Consider the following 14,668-nt stretch of genomic DNA (forward strand, 5'->3'; position numbering starts at 1 on the left):
GAACTGCTGCCATTGTGTTCTCTTCCAGTGATGTCGCCATTTTCCCTGCACTTGTTTTTCATATTTTAATGTGTACGCTCAAAAACATAAAAAAAAAAAATGTCTCAGAAAACAAGATATTTATATTTTCAAAAATGCTTTTACCGTGTAAAACTTAACAAAAATAATAATAGACACATTAGGTATTGTCACATTTATAAAAACCTGCTCTATAAAAATAACACTTGATACACCCCCTCAGGTGAGTTCTGTTAAAAAAAATATATATAAAAAATACTACTTAAAAAAATTGTGCTAAAACTGCCATTTTTTGTCACCTTGCCTCACATAAAGTGTAATATCAAGTGATCAAAAAGTCATATGTACCCCAAAATGGTACCAATCAAACTGTCATCTTATCCCGCAAAAAATGAGCCCCTACCTAAAACAATCCCCTGAAAAAGAAATAAATATGGCAACACAAAAATTTGATTTTATTATTTTCAAAAATGCTTTTACTATGTAAAACGTATCACATGATATGCCCCCTCAGGTGAATGCTGTAAAAATAAATAAATAAAAAGTGTGCCATTTTTTGGTCACCTCATTTTACAAAATGTATAATATCGAGTGATCTCGAAGTCATACGTACCCCAAAAATGGTACAAATGAAAACCTCACCTCATCCCGCAAAAAATGAACCCTCACAATTGCTCAAAAATTAAAAACCAATGGTTTCCATAAACCAATCCATCAAAATCTTCACTGCAAAAGCCATAAGGCGCTCCTTCCCTTCTGAGTCCTGCCATGTGCGTCAACAGCAATCTACACCACATATGAGGTGTAGCTGTTTCAGGAGAAAATGGCTAACAAATTATGGAGTGCATTTCTCCTGTTACCTCTTGTGAAAATGAAAATTTTTGGGATGAAGCCACATTTTATTAGAAGAAATTAAACTTTTCATTTTCATAGCCAATGTTTCTAAATTCCATAAAATGCTTATGGGGTCAAAGTGCTAAGTACACTCCTTAATAAATTCTTTGAGGGGAGTAGTTTCCAAAATGGGGTCACTTTTTGAGAGTTTCCATTGTAGGGGTACGTCAGTGTCTCTTCAAATACAAAATGGTGCCCAAAAACCATTCTAGCAAAATCTGCCTCCAAAAACCATATGGCGCTCCTTTCCTTCTGACCACTGCAATGTGCCCCTACAACAGTTTACTACCACATATGGGGTATTTTTGTACACTGCAGAATCAAAGCAATTAATATTTAGGCTTGTTTTGCTGTTGTTCTTGCTGTGTTGCAAGAATTTTTTTTATCAAAATAAAGAATCTGCAAAAAAAATTAACATTTTGAAATTTCACCTCCATTTTCCTTTAATTCTTGTGGAACACCTCAAGGGTGTAGTTTTGAATAAATCGAGGGGTGTAGTTTCAAAAATAGCATCATTTATGGGTGGTTTCTATTGCATAAGCCCCTAAAAATTACTTTATAACTGATTTAGTGCTTAAAAAAATAATTTTGGAAATGTTCTTGAAAATATGAAAATTGCTTCTAAACCTTCTAGACATATGGGGAATGTTGATTGATAACTATTTTATGAGGTATCTGTCTTAAAAGTAGAGAAATTCATATTTGAAAATTGTGAATGTTTCCAAATTTTGGGCAAATTTTGGATTTCTTTTATAGATGAATGTGAAATATATATAGACTCAAATTTACCACTATCATAAAGTACAATGTGTCACGAGAAAACAATCTTTGAATGGCTTGGATAGGTAAAAGCGTTCCAAAGTTATTACTACATAAAGTGACACTTGTCAGATTTGCAAAAAATGACCTGTGCAGGAAGGTGAAAACTGGCCTGTGATAAAAGGGGTTAAGCAGTATAATCATATGTATGGCATTTGAAGTATCTTCTTAGCACTACCATCGGCATTTACCTTATCCACCTAGGCTGAACAAGTTGTAAAGTGCTTTGAATTATCACATCTGAGATTTGCCTCTCCAGCAGGCACAATGCAGACATGTAAGTACAACAGTGAACCTGGGAACAGACAGAACAGCCCAGACATTTTGTAAGACTGTCGAGTCCCATCGAAATCTCAAAGCTCTATTATTATGCAAATGTTTAATTAGAATAAATGCTGAACTAGAGGTGGGTGTTCATCTTTTTCAACAGCAAAGTTTTTATGTGGGATGTTAATTGGCAACTTGTAGAATAATTAATCCTTTCTGTCATCTTTATTCCATTTCCTAGCATGGTTAATTAAATGTTTTTGACTAACCATCTCCCCGTGTTTCCTGCAAACATGAATGCAACAATAGTCCATGTAAATTACATATTCCCTGTATTTGTTCCCTGCACTTGTTGAAAATTTCAATTCAGGTCCATACAAGCTTAAAAACAGAAATGGCAAAAGAAAATAATAAAACTGAATTACCAGCAATTTTAAGCCAAACATCCTCCTCCTCTTTCCGTAAAATCAGCCCAGATACAATGGAGATTATGAACTATTGTATGGTTTTCTGAACAGGTTTTCCCTCCTAGTGTTTAATATGTATGTCCGATCTACTTACTGTTTCACTATATTATTATTTTCCATGCTCTCTAGTGTATCTATTGAACATTCGATACAAATTGAAACTGTGTGTGCGTATTTAACACAGTTGAATCTCTGATACACTCACTGCTATCCAGCAGTTTTGGCAGAGAGAAATGTAGGCAGCGTTGTATTACCATTTCAGAAAGTCTTGGCTGTTGATGCTTATAAATGTTGAATTGCTTAAGTAAACTCAAGAGTAAAAGAGAAAATATTAATTGCCAAGGAGTATTGTAAAGAGATGACTAGAGATGAGCGAATTTCTCAAAAATTTGATTCAGTCGGTTCGCCAAATTTCCCAAAAAGATTTGATTCAATCCGAATTTATTAGTGTTTAGCGAGCATACTCAGACGAATACTAGAGTTGAGCGGACACCTGGATGTTCGGTTTCAACGGGTTCCGCCGAACTTCACAAAAAAGTTTGAGTTCAGGACCAAAACTTTACCCGAACTTGACCCCGAACCCCATTGAAGTCAATGGGGACCCGAACTTTGGAGCACTAAAATGGCTCTAAAAAAGTAATGGAAAGGGAATCAAATGACAAATGACATCAAAATGTGCTTAAGAGCATGGCAAGTGCTCTGCAAACAAATGTGGATAGGGAAATGACTTAAAATAACATAAAATACGTAAACAAAATATATAATCTTGATCTAGGAGGAGCAGGTCCATATGAAGTAGAAGGTTGAGGAGGCGGTGGATGTGATGGTGTAGGTGGAAGCGGCGGTGGAGGAGGAGGAGGTAGCCAACACTGGGTTTTGGTTTTGTATTGCATTTTATTTTTTTTATTTTTTATTTTTGTTTAAATTTGGGTAGACCCCAAAATATTGGAAAATATAACCAATAATAACCCCCTCCAGCTGTGCTAAACAAACGTTCAGACAAAACACTCGCTGCAGGATAGGCCAGCACCTCCAAGGCGTAAAGGGCAAGCTCAGGCCATGTGCCCAATTTGGAAACCCTGAAGTTGAAGGGGGCAGACCCATCAGTCAGTACGTGTAGGCGTGTGCACACATACTGCTCAACCATGTTGCACGTCCCCGTGACGTCCACGATCCAATTGGATATCTTCTCTATCAACTTTCGATGTTCTTTTCTGCGCCTACCACGGGTAGCGGGGAATCAGGGTTCCAGGCCGGAGAGGGAGCCTGAGAAAGGGATACCACATCCAAGGGAGGTCAATGGATGAAATTAAATGTGATCAAGCGGAAATGTGGGACAAATTATTGAAGCCGAAGCTTCCAAGTAAAGGAGGGGGCGCGCGGCAATTACCCACTCCTGACTAAGGGAGGTAGTAACAATAAATAACAATACAGGAGTCTTAAGATGCCCTGTTATTTGAATTATTAATGAAAAATTACAGGGAATGTCACTGGGGTATTTGGGATTTGGAAACGTTAGACAGGAGAGGCCCTGCTGCTGCTTTGTTGACACTAGATAACTTCTGCCTGATCGCACGTCCCCGTGAAGTCCACGATCCAATTGGATATCTTCTCTATCAACTTTCGATGTTCTTTTCTGCACCTACCATGTTGATCATGGTTAACGGCGAATCAGGGTTCCACGATGGAGAGGGAGCATGAGAAAGGGATACCACATCCAAGGGAGGTCAATGGCTGAAATGTGATCGAGCGGAAATGTGGGACAAGTTGTTAAAGCGGAAGGATCGAATGAAAGCAGGTGGCGCACGTCAATTAAAGACGAATTTTCAAAATTTAAGTCCCTGTCACCTATGCAGAGCAGGGGTTTTTCTTGGCAAAACTGGGTTAATGTGGGGGATTCAGTCAGCACAACCCTGTATGCAGGTGCACATCACTATGGCGAAATACATATACAAACGCAAAATACAAATGCAATAGCACTCTGCAACCAGCACTCAGCCCTGCCTCCATGCTGGATGCTGAATGAGGCATTGGTGTACATTTTGGCCAAAGCGTAATAAGCCACTCACCACGTCAAGGTCACCTCTATGAGTGGTCCCTAACACTAGTTCCTACCTGTTTGTGGGCCATGATAGCCACACAAACTCCCTGGACTTTGTGTGGCTATCATGGCCCACAAACAGGTAGGAACTAGTGTTAGCGAATAGCGACCACTCATAGAGGCGACCTTGACATGGTGAGTGGCTTATTACGCTTTGGCCAAAATGTACACCAATGCCTCATTCAGCATCCAAAACTGGGTTAATGTCACCCACCAATGGAACAGATGATTTTTAAAAATTTCGGTCCCTGTCAACTTTTCAGAGCAGGTGTTTATTCACGGTAAAACTGTGTTCATGTCACCCACCAATTGAACAGACGATTTAAAAAAAAAATTTGGTCCCTGTCCCTATGCAGAGCAGGGGTTTGTATATGGCAAAATTGGTAAAATGTCACCTGACAATGTAACAGACGATTTTATTTTATTTACGTCCCTGTCACCTATGCAGAGCAGGGGTTTATTCACAGCAGAAATTGTAAAATGTCACCCAAGAATGTAACAGACGCTTTTGCATCCTGCTCCCTCTTTTGCTGTGCTGGTGCCTCTGTGCGACCACTGCCTCTTCCTCCGAAATACACAGGTCACTCGCATGACCTTTATTCCATGTGGCGTCCTCCACATCATCTTCCACCCAGTCTTCACCCCTGCCCTCCTTGTCAGTCTGCACACTGCAGAAAGCCACAGCAGTTGGCACCTGTGTTTCGTCATCATCCGAGACGTGCTGCGGTGGTCCTCCCATGTACTCGTCCTGAAACATAAGTGGTTTGGCATTGGTGCACTCAATCTCTTCCACTTCTGGGGCAGGGCTATGTGGATGGCCCTCTGAAACTCTGCTAGCAGAGTCATCAAAAAGCAGAAGAGACTGCTCCATGACTTGGGGCTCAGACTGCTTGGCTGATTTGCAAGGAGTTGAGGCGAAAGACTGATGGCCATGGGCTGCAGGTGCCAACTGTGATCTTTTAGCAGGAGATTGGGTGGGAGAAAATGTGAAGGAACTGGAGGCACTGTCAGCCACCTAATCTACTATCGCCTCTACTTGTTCTGGCCTCACCATTCGTAGAGCCGCATTCGGCCCTACCAAATAACGCCAGGTTCTGTCGTCTACTCCCACCTGAGGAAGGTGTTTCACTTGTGCGTGTAGCTGGCACAGATCGACCACGTCCTCTCCCTGCAATAGGAGCTCCACCAGCAGCACCACGACCGGGGCCACGTCCCTTATTTGATGCTCTCCTCATTCTTTGCGTTCACCCACCAAACTAACAGATGGTTTATGTCAGGCGACAATGTGACCGCCAATAGTCAACAATTTAGTTCACTGAGAGTAAGGCAGTGACGGTGTCATAAAGAGGAAAAATTTCTTGAGGTCACGCAACAATGTGACAGGCAAATTTTATACAATTATTTCACGGTCACAATAAATTTTAATTTGTCAACCAACAATGTAACTGCAGTATGGACTGGTTGTATTTGACTGTGACAAATGCAGCAAAGGCCCCAAATGTAGTGTCTTGCCCAAAATGGGTGTTTTTTAATACCAGAATATAAAAGTAGTATCTAACGCTTGTATTTGACTGTGACAAATGCAGCAAAGGCCCCAGATGTAGGGTCTTGCAAAAAATTTGTGTTTTTTTAAACCCAGAATATAACTGCAGTATTTAAATTTTGTATTTGACTGTGACAAATGCAACAAAGGCCAAAGATGTAGGGTCTTGCACAAAATGGGTGTTTTTTTTAACCCAGAATATAACAGCGGTATCTAATTCTTGTATTTAAATCAGAAATGCAGCAAAGGCCGCAAATGTATTATGTTGCCACAAAATGCGTGTTTTTTTAATACCAGAATATAACAGCAGTATCTAACGCTTGTATATGACTGTCAGAAATGCAGCAAAGGACCAAAAATGTATTATCTTCCCAAAATTGGTGTTTTTTTTTAAACCCAGAATATAACTGCAGTATTTAAAGTTTGTATTTGACTGTCACAAATGCAGCAAAGGCCCCAGATGTAGCGTCTTGCAAAAAATGGGTGTTTTTTTTAAACCCAGAATATAACTGCAGTATTTAAAGTTTGTATTTGACTGTCACAAATTCAGCAAAGGACCCAAAATGTATTATCTTGCAAAAAAATTGTGTTTTTTTTTAAACCCTGAATATAACTGCAGTATTTAAACCTAGGTATTTGACTGTCACAAATGCACATATGCGGTGCTGGTGCACTGAACTTGCACAAAATGGCCTCCGACGCCCACCTAACTAACAGACGGATAAAAGTTATTTTTCTGAGTCACTGGGCTCAGGGCAGGGTAAAAAAATGGTGCACTGCACCCACAAAACAAAATCGCTGTAGATCACAGAGTTAACAAGCACTTCTGATAACAGATTCTTTCCTATTCTCTCCCTCACAGCAGCAGTATCCTATCCCTCCACTAGTAAGAGCAGAGTAACGTGCAGCGCTAAGTGACTTCAACTTATATAGAGGCTGGGTCACATGCTGCACTGGCCAATCACAGCCATGCCATTAGTAGGCATGGCTGTGATGGCTTCTAAGGGCACACGAGTTAAACGCTTATTTATTGGCTGCTCTGCAGCCTTTCAAAAAGCACCATTAACTTGCCGAACACCGAACTCGAACCTGAACTTTCACTGAAAAGTGGGGTCCAAAAATCCTAAAGTTCTGTACGAACCCGAACTTTACAGTTCGGGTACGCTCAACTTTACCGAATACCTATTCGGCTCGAGCATCGCTATGCTCGGCACATGGCGGTACTTGGCCGAGCACCGCATGCGCTTGAGCACCATGCTCGAGTCTCCTCCCCGCACGTTTTGCGGCTGTTAAGTACTGCCATCACTGTAATGCCAGTAGCCATGATGTGTGTTCGGCTCATTGTGAGTCAGGGAGAGCTGCGCTTAGGAAGGGACAGATAGTGTAGGGAGTGTGATCGCAATATATTCAATATAAAAACGTTTCATAGACCCAAAAGTCCTTTTAAGGACTATTGTGTGTGGTGGCAGGCTGGCAGCAATATAATTTAGCCAGCAAATTATTTTTTTCCATACTTTGCAATACTTTTTCGATAGAGGGTGTCTGCAGTGTATAATCACCCTAATCAGACTAGGTCCCTTAAAATATAACTTTTATTATTTTTCCGTTAAAAAATATGCCCCATTTCGGTGGCTGATAATACTTACAAGAGCAGACCTTGGGCCGGCCACTTAGTACTACACATATAGCAACCACCACAATTGTGACAAATACACATACTACAAGATAAACAAAAAATAGATAGATAAAGGGGAAGGTCATTCCATGTTGAAGTGGGGTGGCTAGTGTCTTTCTATGCGGGGAACCTTTCCCTAGTACATTCCTACTCTAGCCTTTACCCAGGGACCACCCCTGATGGTGGGGTTTCCCTGTCCTCGTGCCTTCCCTACTTTCCCTATATCACCTTAGCAGTGGAGGTGAACGGTAAAACAAACAAATTACATACATATAGCAATGATACTGCCTCAACAAGGATAAAAGTTGGCCAGAAATCAAGTGGTAATATAATACCCCATAACAAAATTCCCCGACGCGTTTCGTCCTCTCAGGGGGTCTAGATTCAGATGATAAATTTGGATGATAGCACAAAATACAGTGTTTACTTCAATATAGTCACCATAAGGTACATTCTATTATTATAACTTGTCCTGAATAATGCTACGGACATCACAATTAAAGGGGTTGTCCGGGATTGGGGACATTGCTGTAAGAGAACACTAAGCACATAAATATTACATACAGTCCTGTCGTACCTTTGCAAGACTTTTCTGATGGCCCATTTTCTTGTCCTAAATTCTCTGCCGGAAGTACCACTTTTCAAACATTCAGGAACGTACCGGGTCCCTTTCTGCAGAACGAAGCCTCTGCTTCCGCTTCGCAGGGAGCCCGGTGACGTCACAGCCAGCCTCAGTGATTATGCAGAGCGCACTGAGGGGCGGAAACTAGGCGGCAACACATTGCGCCAAGCCCCGCCCCTCTGGTCCGGTGACGTCACCAGGCAAAGCATATTCTTAACAAGGATGGAGGGACTGGCATATGAATTAGGGGGACGGCTGCACGAAGGAAACAACGCAATGCTGCGCTGAAAGTTACCGCACACATAAACATAGAGGTAAACAATCAGTGGGGGACTGTAGGAGCCCAGCTGAAGTGTAAAAATACCTAAAAACATCTGGGGGTACCTTCAATCCACTATTAATAGGGATTTAACTGTTTTTTAAAAAACAATCTTGATCCCGGACAACCCCTTTAATGAGACAGACCTTATATGCTGGAAACTGGATACATCACTAGCTCCTGTTAGATGACGGAGATGCTGCCTGTAATCCAAAGAAAAATATAAGTCTCAGATGATAAAGCCCTTCGCTGCAAGGACATAATGTTGGCTTCTACATAAAAGGATACTCAGGCGGCAACTTACTAGTAAATCCCAGTTCAGGGGCGTAGCTAGAAATGCATGGGCCCCATAGCAAAAAAAATTTATGGGCCCCCCCTTCATAACAGTGTCCCTGACAGTGACTGACCCCCAACAGGGGGTGGAGGCCGACAACTATTGTAAGACGGACCCCGCGTTCCTTATGTAAGTGAGCTTAAAGGGAACCTGTCACCAAAAAATCACTTATTAAGCTGTTAATAGTACCTTATAGTGCTGCATAGTAGTTTCCTAATGCACTTTTTCTTCATTTAGCCTCCTTGAGAAATCGATGTTTTATTCAGCCGCTGCCCCGTGCTTCAAGTCAGGTTTGAAGTCAAGGGGGCAGCGGCCTAGGCGTCTCCAATCCTGCTCTTCCCGCCGCCTTTATTGACACGCCGGATCTCAGTGCCGGGACCGCGCTCCCAGCCCGCATGCGCAGTAAAGGGCTGCTGTATCCTGTAGCGCGATCCCGGCTCCGGCTCGTACACTCAGCCGGCTTCAGTTTCGCTACTGCGCATGCGCCCGCCAGCCTTACATACTAGCGCAGTTACAGAAGATGCTGGGCGCATGCGCAGTAGCGAAACTGAAGCCGGCTGAGTGTACGAGCCGGAGCCGGGATCGCGTTACAGGCTACAGCAGCCCTTTACTGCGCATGCTGGCTGGGAGCGCGGTCCCGGCACTGAGATCCGGCGTGTCAATAAAGGCGGCGGGGAGAGCAGGATTGGAGACGCTTAGGCCGCTGCCCCCTTGACTTCAAACCTGACTTGAAGCAGGGGGCAGCGGCTGAATAAAACAACGATTTCTCATGGAGGCTAGATGCGGCTAAATGAAGAAAAAGTGCATTAGGAAACTACTATGCAGCACTATAAGGTACTACATACTAGTACATACTTTGCACAAGTTTATTATTTACAACTTAAAGGGAACCTGTCACCAAAAAAATCGCTTATTAAGCTGTTAATAGTATTTTTTGGTGACAGGTTCCCTTTAAGTTGTAAATAATAAACTTGTGCAAAGTATGTACTAGTATGTATACTACTATCTAATAATCCTTATCTATCACTTGACACTTCACTTACTTACTGGGGACAGTCAGGACTCCTCTCCACGCCAGACTTTTTCTTTTTACTGTGGCAGACTGCTGGCAGTGCACAAAAGATCAGAATCCATTCACTTCTGTATTGATGACACATCCTGAAGATCAATTAGACACACTGGGCGCGGGGGGGCGGGCAGGCAGGCTCCCGCTCTTCACATTCAAAATAGGCAGCCGGCGGCAGCGTAACGTGACGTCATTCACTCCGTCACGCCGCACATGCATGGCTGGCAGTGCAGGAGGCGGAGCACAGGGGTGTGATTAGGCTGTGCCCAGGCACACCCCGTGCGCACGCCTATGGGTACGCCCCTGTTCCGGCCCCCTCCACCACCTACCTCATCTTCTGCCCCGGGCCCGCCTGCTCCAGTCCTGAGTCCTGACTTGACGCAGCTTCCCCCCAGCCAGGCCTGAGCCGCGGACCGCCCACGCCCCACCCACTACATTGGGCGGGCGGGCGGGCCTGGCTGCCAGTGCCTGTGTGTGTGTTAATAAAAAAAAAAAAAAAAAAAGAATGCGATCCGGACGGGCCCCCAGTGGCGTAGGGCCCCATAGCCACTGCTATGGTTGCTATGGCGATCCCTACGCCACTGTCCCAGTTCCTGTCATGACTGCCTCCTCCCAGGGACTCAATGTGGCAGTGGAATGACTGGGGAAAATACGCTCTTTAAAAATGCGCGCTCCGTGGACCTTTCCGGTCCGTGGAACGCACGCCGCGACCTCACTTCCGGTGCGTTGGAACGCACCCGTCACTTCCAGTTACACGAACCGCTCATATGCCAGCATCCAATGATTTCTCTATGGATAGGTAAGGACGCTGGCACTCCAGGAAGCTGCACGGCAGCTGAAATTAACCCCTTACATGCCTCTTCAATATGGAAGGAAGTGGGGGCAATATAATGTAATACTAAGCCCTAAAAAAAAAAAGGGGGAGTAAAGAAACTCTGGCACCTCTGTATATAGGTCCAGAATGAAACCGGATAGCGTCACCCTGTATTTTTTATATTCGAGTGCTTCCCGCACTCATGACCAATTTCGAACTGTCAAGAGGGATAAACAGAAACAAGAAGAGGCCTCTCTCTCAAGGGAGATATTTATATTAAAAAATCACAGCTCTATCCACGATTACAGTGCTATCTGCGTCACTGAGACCCATCAGAAAATGTCCCGTCTTACTGTTGTTTTTTCAGAAGTTTTTTTCAAAAAACCAGGTGTGTTATATTGTCTCATCCTACTAAATGAAACATGTACAGTCAGGTCCATAAATATTGGGACATCGACACAATTGTAACATTTTTGGCTCTATACACCACCACAATGGATTTGAAATGAAACGAACAAGATGTGCTTTAACTGCAGACTGTCAGCTTTAATTTGTGGGTATTTACATCCAAATTAGGTGAACGTTGTAGGAATTACAACAGTTTGCATATGTGCCTCCCACTTGTTAAGGGACCAAAAGTAATGGGACAATTGGCTTCTCAGCTGTTCCATGGCCAGGTGTGTGTTATTCACTCATTATCCCAATTACAATGAGCAGATAAAAGGTCCAGAGTTCATTTCAAGTGTGTTATTTGCATTTGGAATCTGTTGCTGTCAACTCTCAAGATGAGATCCAAAGAGCTGTCACTATTTGTGAAGCAAGCCATCATTAGGCTGAAAAAAAAAAAAAAAACATCAGAGAGATAGCAAAATCATTAGGCGTGGCCAAAACAACTGTTTGGAACATTCTTAAAAAGAAGGAACACACTGGTGAGCTCAGCAACACCAAAAGACCCGGAAGACCACGGAAAACAACTGTGGTGGATGACCAAAGAATTCTTTCCCTGGTGAAGAAAACACCCTTCACAACAGTTGGCCAGATCAAGAACACTCTCCAGGAGGTAGGTGTATGTGTGTCAAAGTCAACAATCAAGAGAAGACTTCACCAGAGTGAATACAGAGGGTTCACCACAAGATGTAAACCATTGGTAAACCTCAAAAACAGGAAGGACAGATTAGAGTTTGCCAAACGACATCTAAAAAATCCTTCACAGTTCTCGAACAACATCCTATGGACAGATGAGACCAAGATCAACTTGTACCAGAGTGATGGGAAGAGAAGAGTATGGAGAAGGAAAGGAACTGCTCATGATCCTAAGCATACCACCACATCAGTGAAGCATGGTGGTGTTAGTGTCATGGCGTGGGCATGTATGGCTGCCAATATAACTGGTTCTCTTGTATTTATTGATGATGTGACTGATGACAAAAGCAGCAGGATGAATTCTGAAGTGTTTCGGGCAATATTATCTGCTCATATTCAGCCAAATGCTTCAGAACTCATTGGACGGCGCTTAACAGTGCAGATGGACAATGACGCAAAGCATACTGCAAAAGCAACCAAAGAGTTTTTTAAGGGAAAGAAGAATGTTATGCAATGGCCAAGTCAATCCCCTGACCTGAATCCGATTGAGCATGCATTTCACTTGCTGAAGACAAAACTGATGGGAAAATGCCCTAAGAACAAGCAGGAACTGAAGACAAAGGAGATGAGAGGTTGCAAAGGTGGCGCTCAGTGGATGCTATATTTAAAGAGCAGCGGTATCGCGGCAGAACCACAAAAATCTGCCGTTTCTCGAAACGCGTTGGAGAAAGAGATACCTGGTACCTGGTGGTCATTGTATGACCGCTGTCAGTGACGTCACTCACAAGCTCCAAGTGAGCGCCAACCACTCCTCTGCACACACCTCCACTTGCGGCAGCAGCGCGCCACCGGCCGGGGCACGAGGCAGCACGCCGAACTATTGGATTTGGATTGGATTTCTTTTTCTGAATCAGAACATTAAGAAAAAACCGAATATAGAAACAAAAGCAAAGAAGAAAATATCGCCTTACCAAGTACGGGGACGCGGACAGAAGCACGCAAACAGAAGCCTTCATTACAGGTACACGGTCTCAAACCAGCTTAGTACCTGTATAGTGATATAGCTTCGTGTGCTAGTCACCATATATTTGCAACACCTGTACATTAATACCTATCATAAAATGTCCTTTAGCGCAGTATCTTAATACATTACAGGAACTGAAGACAGTTGCAATAGAGGCCTGGCAGAGCATCACCAGGGATGAAACCCAGCGTCTAGTGATGTCTATGCGTTCCAGACTTCAGGCTGTAATTGACTGCAAAGGATTTGGAACCAAGTATTAAAAAGTTTAAGTTTGATTTATGATTATTATTCTGTCCCATTACTTTTGGTCCCTTAACAAGTGGGAGGCACATAAGCAAACTGTTGTAATTCCTACACCGTTCACCTGATTTGGATGTAAATACCCTCAAATTAAAGCTGACAGTCTGCAGTTAAAGCACATCTTGTTAGTTTCATTTCAAATCCATTGTGGTGGTATATAGAGCCAAAAATGTTACAATTGTGTCGATGTCCCAATATTTATGGACCTGACTGTAAATGATAATCTCTCATTCAAGCCTATAGGGGCTTGTGATTTACATCTATAAATCCATTCTGCCTCCTTCTGGAGGATCTTTTTATTCCAGTCTCCTTTCCTAGGGGACATAGGAACCCATTCCAGGGCAGAGAATTTAGGAGATTTTATGTTCCCTTTGTGAAACTCGTTTACATGGTTGTCGACTGGTGTGATATATTTTTCTTCACTATATCGTTTAGGTGTTCACAAATTATTTTCCTAAGTTCCCTAAAGGTCTTCCTTTAGGTAATCTCTGGGACAGGAACACTGACAGATATAGATCACACCTTTTGTTCTGCAATTAATAAAATCTTGTATAGTGAAAATCCTACCAGTCGCCGAGCATGTAACCGTCTTAGATACAGATATGGAAGAGCACGCCTTGCATGCCCCACATCTGAACACACCTGTAGGTCTACGATCCACCCAAGTACCAGGTAATGCCGGAGGTACATAATGGCTACGTACCAGCCTATCTCTAAGACTTCTGCCTTTGCAATATGTAACGCTCGGGTAAGGCATTATATTATTGATCACCTCTGGGTCCATTCGAAGGATGGGCCAGTACTTTTCTGATATTTTTTTTACCTCTTTATTGGCAGGGTCATATATAGAGATAAGTCGGGTCTGTGCTTCTCCATTTTTTACTTGTTGTTTTGGAGTAAGCAAGGTCTCTCTATTTGTGCCTAAGGCATGTTGAAATGCCTTCCTCAAGGTTGCATTTGGATATCCCCTGTCTCGTAGTCTACGGTACAGTTTTTTTGATTCAAGATGAAAATCCTCTAGAGAGGAGCAGTTTCTGCGCAAGTTCAGATACTGCCCTCTCGGGATGCCTCTCTTTAATGAGGGCGGATGATGGCTCTCCCATCGCAGGATCGCATTTGTTGCTGTAGATTTCATAAACACATTCGTAGTCAGTCTTTCCCCCTGCTTGTAGACTTTTACGTCTGGATCTCATAGGTAAAGGTGAGGCCAATCTCATTGATATTCAAGGAATCAACAAATCTCATGAATTCCTCTCTTTGCCCGTTCCACAGCACAAAAACGTCATCAATATATCTTGTCCAGAAGGCGATTTTCTCCTGCC

The sequence above is a fragment of the Bufo bufo genome, chromosome 3 (genome assembly GCF_905171765.1).
Source record: "Bufo bufo chromosome 3, aBufBuf1.1, whole genome shotgun sequence".
Classification (NCBI taxonomy): Eukaryota; Metazoa; Chordata; class Amphibia; order Anura; family Bufonidae; genus Bufo; species Bufo bufo.